The 13,657-nt window shown below is 48.6% G+C and overlaps 2 long non-coding RNA genes across 4 annotated transcripts; both read left to right on the forward strand.

Annotated features, from left to right (window-relative positions):
* Positions 1–616: 616 nt before the first annotated feature.
* LOC140844768 (uncharacterized) lies at positions 617–5,416 on the forward strand. The gene is made up of 3 exons (XR_012123258.1): positions 617–1,795; positions 2,554–2,915; positions 5,292–5,416. It is a non-coding gene; the product is annotated as an uncharacterized lncRNA (long non-coding RNA).
* A 1,012-nt stretch (positions 5,417–6,428) lies between these two features.
* LOC140845078 (uncharacterized) lies at positions 6,429–13,288 on the forward strand. Of its 3 annotated transcripts, none has more exons than XR_012123719.1 (4): positions 6,429–8,427; positions 8,891–8,982; positions 9,242–9,376; positions 9,789–13,288. It is a non-coding gene; the product is annotated as an uncharacterized lncRNA (long non-coding RNA). The 3 variants fall into 3 exon arrangements; XR_012123720.1 differs by having other exon boundaries at positions 6,429–6,794; positions 8,296–8,427; positions 9,242–13,288; XR_012123718.1 differs by having other exon boundaries at positions 9,242–13,288.
* Positions 13,289–13,657: the final 369 nt, after the last annotated feature.

A 13,657-nucleotide genomic window follows, 5' to 3' on the forward strand; every position in this document is an offset into this window, starting at 1 on the left:
TATAGGGAATCTCCTTCCATTTTTTCAGGCGCTGGCAGTAGTTAAGAAGATCGCGAGTCATGTTAGGATCAAGAGTTCCCCCTGTGGGCCATTGGTTGTTATTGTCTAGGGGGTATGTTGGCCAATCTTGGGAGCAATATTTATGGAGAAGTTTTGGTTTTATATCAGGCGTCAGGGAGAGGGTAGCCAGATGCTTAAGCAGGCATTCAAGAGGTGAACTTTCAGGGAAGGATGAGGAGGCTCCCATGGCTAAAGGACAGAGAAGGAGACAAACAGGGGAAGATGAACGGAGATCCTCGGACTGGAAGCAGACCACAAGGAGACAAAGGGCATCCCCGATGATCCTTGGTGGTCTGCAGAAACTTGTATACGAGTCGGAATTTCTTAGGAAGCGTGGGTCGTCACCCAGACTTCCCTAAGAAGGCAGAGTGCCAGAGTCACGAGGTACCTAGCGCTAGACGTTTTCGGCGGACAGAGCAGAAGGAGGAGGGGGGAAAAGGGAGCGTTCTCATCCACAAAGGAGTCACCTCATTTATGGCTGTTGGATGGGGTGCCTGAGAGTCTGCCACAGCCGTGAAGGCCTGAGGCAGGGATTTATGACTGTCGGAGGAGGGGCCTGAGCGTCCACCACAGCCGTATAGGCTTGAGGCGGGGATTTATGGCTGTTGGAGGAGGGGCTTGAGGGTCCGCTGCAGCCATGAAGACCTGAGGCGGTGAGAGTTCCCTCCTCATTCCCGAGCATCAGGGCCTTGCCGGACGATCATGGTCAATGGCACTGCGATAGCTCGGAGAAGAGTGGCCCACCCCGGGGAAATTTTGCTTAAAAACTTTCAGCACTGATGGAAGGGATGGTGAATGCGTTTATGACTGTCGGAGGAGGGGCCTGAGCGTCCATCGCAGCCGTAAAGGCCTGAGGCGGGGATTTATAGCTGTTGGAGTAGGGGCCTGAGGGTCCACCGCAGCCGTGAAGGCCTGAGGCGAGGAGAGGTCCCTCCTCATCCCCGAGCATCAGAGCCTTGCCTGACGATCATGGTCAATGGCACTGAGATAGCTCGGGGAAGAGTGGCCCACTCCGGGGGGAAAACTTTCCTAAAGGCCAGAGAGGAGTGGTGAGTGTGATGAGCCAGCGCCGGAAAAAGAGGACGAGGGCAAGCTGCTGCTGGTGTCGGGGGGAAGACGGGGCCCAGTTGGGGTGTCCCGTCTCCCGGGTTTCGGCACCAATGAAAGGAAAGGAGCGACACATAGCAGCAATTCACTGGAGAGTTCCGCTTTATTAGGGAAAGGTGCTGGGTTATATAGGAAGGGGCATGAATTGATTGAGGTGTCACTTCTATGGAGCTGGTGGCTGTTGGCTAGGTGCTGGGATTGGGAGGGGGGCGAGAGGTGATTGGGCTTCAGGTGGCACCACCGGGAACTGAGGACCCCGTAGAGAAGCCAGAAGTTTGCCATCTTACTGGTGGGGACCCTTCACGGGGAAACCAAGGGAGTGTATTTTAGTTTGGGTAGAGGAGAGGGGCGAGGTGGAGGGTAGCCACCTTGTTAATTACTGTCCTTGTGTTGTTTATGTTGAGGAGGGAGGGGTGCCAGACAGACTGGAGCCACCCGCTAGGTTGCTGTCCTTGTAAATTTTCCTATCACTTCCCCTGCGATTCTGGACTCAGAGAAGATGAGTAATCACTGCGCTAAAGTTTCCAAAGCTGGGGTAGACCCCTTGTCAACTCACAAGGTGAATGCTGTGTCATACTGATGCCGGGGTTCTTGTTTGCGGAGCCGAAGAATGAGTTTCACAGTCAAGGTAGGAGAGCAAGGTACAGGCTTTTATTTAGAGATACAGTGAAAGGACAGAGCTCCCAGCTCATGCCAGGAGGGGACAAGAGAGTCTGTAATGGTGCATTATCTAGGGGTTTTATAGGCAGTTGAGGATTTTTCGAGAACATGAAAAAACTTAGGGATGGGGACTTGTTAAGTGGTCCCTGAATATTAAAAATTAACTTAAAGTAAGGAATTTCCTGCCTTAATTTCTCTCTGGGACACCGGCGCCTTGGTCCGGGAGCACATCAAAAGGCTTCCTGCCCAGCCCCCAAGGTGGGCTGAGATATTGTCTACTTGCTAAAGAATCTTGCCTCTTGAACTTTCTGGGTGTTAAAATGCAATCCTATCTTTAAGATGGAATTTTTCCTGCCTTTTATTATGTCGTCTACAGCTGGGTCTGCATGCTAAGTTAGTTGCTCAGTTTGCAGAATTACCTCATCAGATCTGAAGGAGGAAAGACAGCACAGAGGCCTGGGCCTTTTAGTATGCTACAGTGAATCTTACACTTGGTTACAAATGATTAGCATAATAAAACATGTGCTACTCTTCTTTATCTGGGGAACCTTAACTGATCTCACGGAAGAAAGATTCTAGAGCTCAATGTTTAACATAGAGTTTTAGCAGGGAGTTTCCTTGCATGTAGTTACATTGCTCTGACTGCAAATACACCGCCCTGCCCCCTCCGTAGGCCCTCACCCTACTCGGACTACATCATGGTGCCTGTCTCAATACCCCATATAGAGAAAAGATGAAGAGAAAAACACATCTGCCGAGTGCTCTGTAACCCCAAGGACCTCCAGACTCTGGGCCCCAGCGCTCTACCTGAACCCACAGCCCCTGGTCTCCGCTCCCCAGCCCCGGACCTCCGCCCGGCACGCGCCAGGCCCCTCCAAGGCTGCCGGGAGGCTCTTCCAGTCCTGGGCGGGCTTCTCCCAGGCCCTCCTTCCCTGGCCAGGCCTCGGTTAAGAGCCTGCCCCGCCGGCGGCCCCGCACCGAGGGGCACCTCCCGCCTCCCACCGCCATGAGAGCCACGCCTCTCGTTCCTGCTCGCCTGCTGGCTAGGCCCGGGCCCGGTGGCCAGGGAACTGCTCTTCGTGGCCGTGGTGAGTAGCCGTGGCTCCTTGCTTGCCCGCAGCCCTGCGTTGGGTCGCTGCCCGCCTTACTTCATCCCCAGGAGGCCAAGCTCCAAACCCCGCCCTTCATTCGGAGCCCCTCCCCACGGAGTACCGGTCCTGACATTAAGGTTGCGTTTTGCTCATTTTGCCACCCCTGCATGTAGTCACTGACTCTACATAAAACACGTGCCCCTTTGGCGTTTGACCTGTTTTGAGCTGAAGGCAAATCAAGACTCCGGGGGGCTCAAGAGAAGCCTTTGCCTCTTCCTTAGCTACCTAGAATAATCTAAACTGGGGTCTTTCCGAAAGTAAGGGCTACTACCAGAGATAAATTTTATCCGAGTGACCCATCTGCAGGCAGACATCTAATTAGCAAACCTCTTAGCTGCCTCGAATGCAGACTCCGCAGCAGGCCAGGAGAAGCCTCATGAAACCGGCTTCATTCAGTTTAAAGATTACTTTCTGGCAAACTGAAGAACAGTCATTTTCTGAATTAAGTAGCCCCTTCCCCTTTTGTTTAACAAGAAATTGGAAGATATGCTAAAATAAACAAGCTTCGAAGCATAAAAGTTAAACTAAGCATGAGATTTCTGACTTCCCCATACCACTAAAATCATGTTTCCCCCACCCAGGGTATGCATGACAAGTTACGAAAAATAAGTGAATGCTTAATGCACGATGCTAAGGAAAGAAAATACACCGTTGGCGTTTTTTGAAAGTAGAGAGTTTGCAAAGGGGACTTAACCATGTTACATCCAAGTCCTGTAATTAATTCCTGTGTCTCTTGGTTTCTGTCTTAGATTTTCCCTGTATCTCCGTATCTCCTTTTCCTGTTTTGCTCACTGTCCCTCTGCTTCTGTCCCTCTCCTTGTTTTTAAATCTCTCTGGAACTCATTGTCTTCCTCACAGTTTATCTTTGATTGAATGAATGCATGCTGATAAATAGTAAATTTTGTTTTGGAAGAATACTCTAATTTTATTTTTATAATTTGGAGTGAACTCACATTTTTCTTAAAAATTAAACATGAAATTTATGTTTTCTGAATGGTGTTTTCAGAATTCCTTTTACAGAAAAATTTCATTACTGCATGTTTATGCAAATCATCATTCCTAGTCCAGTAAATCTTTACTAGGTCTTGAGTTAACAATGAGAGAACCAGAGAAATAAACCATTGGTTTATCTATAAATGATTCACTAGCTGTCAGCCGTCTGTGGTGAAAACTGTATTATTATGTACCATCCGTAGGGAAATCCATGTGTTAGACTTAGTACTATCCACGGGTTTCTTATCAACATGCACATGAAGTAAGTGCAAGGACTCCACAGAAATTGCACTGTCAATGCTGGAAAGCTGTGACAAGCAGGTGGCATGGCGATCCTCTCTGGGATGTTGCAGCACACTCTCAGCTGACTGAATGTGGCTGCTGCTCCCCTGCACAACTCACCAAGGCCCAGGCGCACTTCCCTGGGCTGCCGGACCGTGCAGGCCTTCTTCTCTCCTTCCACTCTTGGCTACTGTGTGTTCAGGGACTACAAGTTGGTTTTTCCCTAAGAAAAACCTTACAAAATTGTCTCTCTTGGAGGTAAAAAAAATTAACAATTACTACACAAGGCTGATGTTCACAGGTTTTCTGACAAACTTTCTTCCATTTGTGGTAGATGGACAGCAACTCAATACATCTTTCTTGGCCCTTACGAAAGACTTTCTACCTAAGGACTTAAGTGAGAAAATATCACTTTTTAACTGATATAGAAAATATATTACTACAAATGGTTAAATTAAATGCCTAGAGAAATACTCAGAAAATGATAACAAGTAGAACCAAAATAAAAGGAAGGTGCCCCTGAGTGAAGTGGGAATATTAATGACAAGAACCAATGGCTGCTGAGTGCTTCCCGTGTGCCAGGCACTGTTCTGAGAGTTTGTAGGATCTGAAGAATCAAAAGTTAGCATAAGCACAGCCATTTTAAAAGCTTAAACACCACCCTCTAACTTAGAAGAAAAAAAATTATTAGAACCTTGAAAAACAAGTTAGTCAGCCAGTGTTAATTGTAGTGACCTTTATTTAGTTAGCTAACCTCAAATCAGTTAATCATACACACCAAGCTTATCTTGCTAGAACCACCCTAAACATTCCGAAAGTGATTCTATCTAACCAGACCCCCAGGATGTGGCGTCAGCCGAAAATTTATGTGTCTATGGAAAAACACTGTATTGTGGCTGTGGAAAATGCTGCCCCTTTGAAAATGCTATAAAAACTTCTGGCTATGTGTGTTCGGGGTCCTTGTTGAGACCCGCTGCGTCGGGCTAACTTGGACCCCAGCTAGCTGATTCCTGAATAAATTCTTCTTGCTTGTTGCAGCAAGAGACGCCTTTCGTGAGTGATTTGGGGCGGCGTCCTCCTCTGGGAGAATCCAACATTTGGGGGCTCGTCCGGGATCTGCGCTCACCCCGCTTCACTCCCAAGGCCGCTCTTAGAGGAAGAGGTAAGATTAGTGGCGCCTTGAGTTGTCTGTGTTCTGTTTTCTGTTTTCCAGTGAGACCAGTCGAAATTCTGAAAAGGGTACCCTCTGTCTGGCAGTCGTCCTGATCCCGTAAAGGGGTCGAGACTGCAGTCGGTAGACGTACATGGAGTACTGCAGGCTGCAACCCTGGGGGACTCCTCGGGGAGATTGGAGGGCCAGGGACGCCTGGTGGCCTCTCATCTGTTTTTCCGGCAAAGTGAACCTGATGAGATAGGGTTGATTTTCGGCGCCAGGAATATCAACCCTCCGATTCCTTTCGGTTTTTGATTGAAAATCTGAGAAAAACCAAAGGCGGCCGCTGTGTGTCTAATGTGTGTGTGTCTTTGTTTTTTGTGTCTTTTACGTGCCTAATTATCGTGGTATTGGCAATGGGACAGACAGTGACGACCCCACTTAGCCTGACGCTAGATCATTGGACAGAAGTAAGGACTAGGGCACATAATTTGTCAGTAGAAGTTAAGAAAAGACCTTGGCAGACTTTCTGCATCTCCGAATGGCCCACCTTCAATGTTGGGTGGCCTTCAGAGGAGACTTTTGATCTCTCCACTTTATTAGCAGTAAAAGCTGTTGTCTTCCAGGATTCGTCTCAAGGACACCCGGATCAGCAACCCTACATTGTAGTCTGGCAAGAGTTGGTGGAGAACCCACCGCCCTGGGTAAAGCCCTGGGTGCAAAAAAAAAAATGGGCCCTCGAGTTTTAGCTGCCCAGACCCAACCTCAGAGCAAGGAAAAAGAAACTACTAAAGTTCACCCTGACACTCAAGATTTGCTTATAGTTGACGATCCCCCTCCTTACCCTCCTGCCCCTACGGCACCCCTGGCCCCAGCACCACCAGCCCCGGCACCCCCGGCACCGCCAGCCCCAGCACCCCTGGCACCCTCAGTCCCTAATGCTGAGGCAGTGGGACCGGCTTCGGGACCTGCCCAGGGAACTCGGCGCCGCCGAGGGGCCACCTTGGACCCACCGGGTATTTTTCCTCTCCGGTCTTATGGAGTTCCCATCCTCGGGGAAGAGGGGGACCGGCCTTTCCAACCTCTGCAATATTGGCCATTTTCCTCTGCCGATTTGTATAATTGGAAAGCGAACCACCCGCCCTCTTCAGAGGAACCACAAAGACTAACTGGTCTGATAGAGTCCCTGATGTTTTCTCACCAGCCCACTTGGGATGACTGTCAGCAGCTTTTGCAGGTGCTCTTCACCACAGAAGAGAGAGAGAGGATCCTCCTGGAGGCGCGAAGGAATGTGCCTGGAACCGACGGGTGACCATTGCAACTCCCTCATGACATAGAGAGGAGGTTCCTGTTGACCAAATCCAACTGGGACTTTAATTCTCCAGAAGGTAGGGAGCGACTAACCGTCTATCGCCAGGCTCTGGTGGCAGGTCTCCGTGGGGCCGCAAGACACCCCATCAATTTGGCCAAGGTAAGAGAGGTCAGTCAGGGAGCCACTGAAGCACCCGCAGTGTTCTTAGAACGCCTGATGGAAGCCTTCAGGCGGTATACTCCCTTTGATCCCACTTCTGAGGAGCATAGTGCTTCAGTAGCCCTTGCTTTTATCGGACTGTCGGCACCCGACATTAGAAAAAAGCTTCAGAGATTAGAGGGCTTACAAGATTTGTCGTTGAAAGATTTGGTAAAAGAGGCTGAGAAAGTGTATCACAAGAGGGAGATGGAGAAAGAGAAAGAGTTAAGGAAAGCGAAAGAAAGAGAAAGTAAGGAAGAAAAGAGAGACAGGAAGCATGAGAAGAATTTAACAAGGATCTTGGCTGCAGTAGTAGAAGGCAGAGGACGCCCACCTCCTAGTGGCAGAACTAGTAAGACAGGGACCTGGGCAACCGGACCCCTTTAGAGAAAGATCAATGTGCGTACTGCAAAGAAAAGGGGCATTGGGTGAAAGAATGCCCTAAGAAGCCACCGCGGGGACCTCCGAAGAAAGTGTTGTCTCTGCTGGAAGATGAGGATTAGGGAAGACGGGGCTCGGAGTCCCTCCCCGAGCCTAGGGTAACCCTGAAGGTGGAGGGGCAACCCGTTGAGTTTCTGGTGGATACCGGTGCTCAGCATTCTGTACTGACCCAAGCTAGAGGCCCTCTTTCTGGCAAAAAGTCTTGGGTGTTCGGGGCCACGGGCCAGAAACAATATGCATGGACTACCCAAAGAACAGTGGACTTAGGAGTGCGACAAGTAAACCACTCATTCCTTGTCATACCAGAATGCCCCACACCCTTGTTAAGAAGAGACATCTTGACCAAAGTCGGGGCCCAAATATCCTTTCAGGCTGAAGATACCCGAGTGACTGATCGAGAGAAAAAACCTATGGGCCTAAGTATTCTGTCCATAAGATTAGAAGACGAGTACCACCTTTTTAAGAAACCAGAACCCTCCCGAGTTAGTCAGAGGTGGCTTAACCATTTTCCAGGGGCCTGGGCAGAGACAGCGGGTATGGGGCTTGCTGTAAACCAGCCCCCGGTGGTCATAGAATTGAAAGCCTCAGCCTTACCAGTAACGGTGAGACAATATCCAATGAGTAAAGAAGCCAGAGATAGAATTAGGCCCCATATCCAGAGGCTCATAGAGCAAGGGATATTAGTAAAATGTAAATCCCCATGGAACACTCCCTTGCTGCCTGTAAAGAAAGTGGGGACAGGAGATTATCGACCAGTGCAAGATTTAAGAGACGTTAATAAGAAGATACAGGACATTCATCCCACTGTACCGAACCCTTATAACCTGCTAAGCTCTCTGGCCCCGGAAAACACCTGGTATACAGTCTTAGATTTAAAAGACGCCTTCTTTTGTTTGTGCCTGCACCAGAGTAGCCAACCGCTGTTTGCTTTTGAATAGAAAGACCCCTCCACAGGAACTACTGGACAATTGACCTGGACTCGCTTGCCACAAGAATTCAAGAATTCACCCACCCTCTTCGACGAGGCTTTACATCAGTACTTGGCCTTTTACCGAGCCTCCAACCCACAGGTAACTTTGTTACAATATGTCGATGACTTGTTGATAGCAGCCCCTACTCAGAAAGCCTGCCAAGAGGCCACTGGAGCCCTTTTGACTGAACTTGCTAAATTGGGGTATAGGGCATCTGCCAAAAAAGCACAGATCTGCCAACAACAGGTGACTTATTTGGGATATTCCCTGAGAGAGGGGAAAAGGTGGCTTACTGAAGCCCGAAAGCAGACTGTGATGCAGATCCCGGTTCCCACTACTCCGCGCCAGGTTCGCGAGTTTCTGGGGATGGCAGGGTTTTGTAGACTGTGGATACCCAGATATGCCACCTTAGCTGCCCCTCTGTATCCCCTAACCAAAGGGGGGGCCCCGTTTGTTTGGGGACCTGAACAACAGCAGGCCTTTGATGATATTAAGAAAGCCCTCCTGTCGGCACCTGCTCTGGCATTGCCAGATGTGACTAAGCCATTTGTCCTCTTTGTAGATGAACGGAGTGGAGTGGCTCAGGGAGTGTTGACCCAACAATGGGGACCTTAGAAGAGACCTGTCGCCTACTTGTCAAAGAAATTGGACCCAGTGAGTAGCGGATGGCCTGCCTGTCTGAGAGTAGTGGCGGCCGTGGCCCTTTTGGTTAAAAATTCTGACAAACTAACGCTGGGACAAAGGCTCATTGTAGTTGCTCCACATGCACTGGAAAGCGTAATTCGACAACCACCCGAAAGATAGATGTCGAACGCCAGAATGACTCACTACCAAACCTTGCTCCTAAATCGCGATCGTGTAGAATTTGCCCCGCCCGCCATCCTAAACCCAGCTACTCTGCTCCCCAATCCAGGGAAAGAAGTACTCCATACCTGCCAGGAAATCCTGGCTGAGGAGACAGGGACCCGCCGGGACTTACGAGATCAGCCCCTGGAAGGACCAGGACTCCTGACTTGGTACACGGATGGGAGCAGTTACATCATGGGAGGTAAGAGGATGGCGGGAGCTGTAGTAGTAAATGATGGCCGGATCGTGTGGGCCAGTGGACTCCCAACGGGCACTTCTGCACAGCGAGCAGAACTCGTCGCCCTGACTCAGGCTCTAAGGATGGCAGAAGGTAAGAGACTTAACGTCTACACTGACAGCCGATACGCCTTTGCCACCGCTCATATACACGGGGCTATTTATAGACAGAGAGGGCTGTTAACTTCTGCCGGGAAAGGTGTTAAAAACAAACAAGAAATTTTAGAATTGTTGGAAGCCATCCATAGGCCTAAAGAAGTAGCGATAATACATTGCCCTGGACATCAGAAAGATGACTCTCCAATAGCTCAAAGAAACCGGAGGGCGGACCAAGCCGCAAAACAAGCAGCTCAGAAATGAACATTTTACCCCTCCAGGTGCACCCGGAAGCAACATGTATCAAGAGCTTCCAGTATACACCCGAGGATCTCGCTCGGATGGACAAACTGGGGTTCCAAAAATCTTCACCCCTTGGAACATATAAGTCAGAAAATGAGAAAAATATTCTGCCCCAGAAAGAGGCAGGAGAATATTTGAGGCAATTACATGAATTGACACATTTAGGGGCCAAGAACCTAAAAGCCCTGGTTCGACACTCCCCTTATCATATCATTGGTTTAGAAAAAATGGCAGACGAGGTGGTGAAGAATTGCGTCCCTTGCCAATTAGTAAATGTGAATAAACATCAAATGATATGCGGAAAAAGGCTTTGCGGAGATCGACCGGGAGCTTACTGGGAAGTTGACTTTACTGAAATTAAGCCTGCTAAGTATGGACATAAGTACCTCTTAGTTTTTTTAAATACCTTTTCAAGATAGACAGAGGCTTTCCCCACCAAGACCGAGACAGCCCAGACAGTATCCAAAAAGATACTTGAACAAATATTTCCAAGGTTCGGAATCCCCAAGGTAATCGGTTCCGATAATGGACCTGCCTTCGTTGCCCAGGTAAGTCAGAGATTGGCCAAGATCCTTGGGACAGATTAGAAATTGCATTGTGCATACAGGCCCCAGAGCTCAGGACAGGTAGAAAGGATGAATAGAACTCTAAAAGAGACCTTGACTAAATTATCCATAGAGACTGGTTTGTGTGATTGGTTGGTCCTCCTTCCCTTCACTTTATTTCGAGTCCGGAACACTCCCAGCCGCTTTGGGCTTACACCCTTTGAGATAATGTTTGGAGCCCCGGCTCTGCTTGAGTCGGCTCACCTCCACGCATCCCCTGAATGTGTAACTAATAAGTTTCTGCTTGAAAAGTTACGGGCTCTGGAAGATGTGCAGAGAGAAGTGTGGGTCACCATCCAGGAAGCCTATCGGCCGGAACACCTGTCGGTGCCTCTTCAGTTCCAGGTGGGAGACCCCATTTACATAAGACGACACCGAACAGGAAACCTTGAGCCTCGGTGGAAAAGACCCTTCATCGTCCTCTTGACCACTCCCACAGCTGTGAAAGTAGATGGCATCTCCTCCTGGGTACACGCTTCACATCTGAAAAAAGCGCCCCAGTCGGACTCGGATTGGCAAGTAACTTGGACTGATAACCCCCTTAAGCTTCGCTTGTGTAAGAAGAACTATGTTATTAGTGATTCTGATCCTCCTGCTACTTCCAACCCACCAGAACCCTAACCCCCATGAACCCAGGTTACTGACGTGGCAAATCATTACACCAGCCTCCCGCCAAGTAATAGTCCAGTTAACAGGACAACACCCTAGGGGAACCTGGTGGCCTACCCTCACTGTAGATATATGCACTCTCTTCAAACAAGACCCTTGGTACGAAGATAAAATTAGGGTACCCGGATGTGGCACTCGGGATTATACAGTGCATTGGGGCTCTAGGACTATGAAAGAGATCCAAAGTACCTGCTCTTATGTATGCCCGGCCCCCTCAACCAATGCCAAGGTCTCACAGTGTGGTGGGCAGACAGATTTTTTCTGTAAAAATTGGGGTTGTGAACAGACAGGGACATGCCATTGGCTGACAGGAAGCGCAGGGAGACCTCCTCCAGGCCTCATAAAAATCCAACGGAGTGCCACTTGTGACCAATGTATGACTAATCCCACCTGCAATCTTATTGACATCTCCTTCACAGATACAGGAAAAAGAGCAACAAACTGAGAAAAAGGGCTTATGTGGGGACTAAGACTCTACCAGAGTGGCTATGATAATAGAGTCTTGTTTATGCTCAGGCTTAAGGTAGAGACTCTCCCGGCTATCCCAGTAGGACCCAACGCTGTCCTGCGGGATCGACCGCGTCTCCCAGCCCCAGCCCCAGAGCCGACCCTAGCCCCACCTATAGATTCTGCCTCTGTCTCCACTCTTGGCCAAGTTACCCCTTTTCCTAGCACAGGACAACGCCTTCTCAACCTCCTTGAAGGGGCTTTTCAGGTCTTAAACACCACCAATCCTAACACTACTAAATCCTGTTAGTTGTGTTTCTCTTCTGGGCTGCCTTATTATGAAAGATTAAGATTGTTGGGCAGTTTTAACAAGAGAACCCGTCATGAGATCTGTAGCTGGGAGAGCCATAGGAAACTAACCCTGACCGAAGTGACTAGAAGAGAAAAATGTTTAGGTACAGTTCCCCCCACCCATAAAGCTTTGTGTAATGAAACCATAGCTGTAACCTTCTCAAGTGAAAATGAGTATCTAGTCCCTCCTTCCAAGGGATGGTGGGCTTGTAACACTAGAGTGATCCCATGTGTCTCTACTTCTGCCTTCAACTCCTCCCGTGATTTCTGTATCATAGTTCAGCTGGTGCCCAGGTTGATGTATCATGATGATCTCTCATTCGTAGCTGAATTTGAACCTAGGCATAGACATAGGAGAGAGCCGGTCTCGCTGACCTTAGCTGTGTTGTTAAAGATAAGAGTCGCAGGCAGAGTGGGAACGGGGACAGCCACTATTGTCCAAGAGAACCAACATTATGAAGGACTAAGGACAGCTATTGATGAAGACCTAAAAACCATAGAGCAATCCATTACAAAACTTGAAGAATCTCTGACTTCCCTCTCTGAAGTAGTCTTGCAGAATAGATGAGGGCTGGATCTGCTGTTCCTAAAAGAAGGAGGACTGTGTGCAGCTTTAAAAGAAAAATGCTGCTTTTATGCAGACCATTCCGGAATAGTAAGAGATTCAATGTCAAAGCTTAGGGAAAGGCTACACCAGAAGAAGAGAGAATGAGAAGCTGGCCAAAGGCTATTTGAATCTTAGTTCACTAGATCCCCGTGGTTTACAACCCTGATATCCACTCTGGCTGGGCCCTTACTCATCCTTGTGTTGCTCCTCACTTTAAGACCCTGCATATTAAATCGGCTGATAGCTTTTGTTAGAGAAAGAGTGAGTGCCGTTTATGTACTAATGTTGAGGCAACAATATCATTCACTCACCCAACAAGAAGACACAAACATTCCATGATTGGAATGCCCCTAAAGAGAAGTGGGGAAATGTAGGATCTGAAGAATCAAAAGTTAGCATAAGCACAGCCATTTTAAAAGCTTAAACACCACCCTCTAACCTAGAAGAAAAAAAATTATTAGAACCTTGAAAAACAAGTTAGTCAGCCAGTGTTAATTGTAGTGACCTTTAGTTAGCTAACCTCAAATCAGTTAATCATACACACCAAGCTTATCTTGCTAGAACCACCCTAAACATTCTGAAAGTGATTCTATCTAACCAGACCCCCAAGATGTGGCATCAGCCGAAAATTTATGTGTCTATGGAAAAACACTGTATTGTGGCTGTAGAAAATGCTGCCCCTTTGAAAATGCTATAAAAACTTCTGGCTATGTGTGTTCGGGGTCCTTGTTGAGACCCGCTGCGTCGGGCTAACTTGGACCCCAGCTAGCTGGTTCCTGAATAAATTCCTCTTGCTTGTTGCATCAAGAGACGCCTTTCGTGAGTGATTTGGGGCGGCGTCCTCCTCTGAGAGAATCCAACAAGTTCAGGACATCTTATGACACAATATCCTCCCAACAGCCCTGTAGAGTTACCAGGAAAGCACAGGATGCCCAGTTAAATTTGAATTTCAGATAAACAGCATATTTTTCTTAGTATGCCCCATGCACTATTTGGGCATCCTCCATTTCTCTTTGCCAAGTCTGGTAGCTGTTCTGTAAGGTCAGGATGTGAATCTGACATGCGGCTCAGGAGGCCATGTCCCTGCCATGTGGGCGACACAGCACAGGGGGCTGAGAACCCCCTGCAGGTGCCCAGCTTACTGGCTGACTCATGAATAATCACAGGA

This window comes from Manis javanica, chromosome 12, assembly GCF_040802235.1.
Source record: "Manis javanica isolate MJ-LG chromosome 12, MJ_LKY, whole genome shotgun sequence".
Classification (NCBI taxonomy): Eukaryota; Metazoa; Chordata; class Mammalia; order Pholidota; family Manidae; genus Manis; species Manis javanica.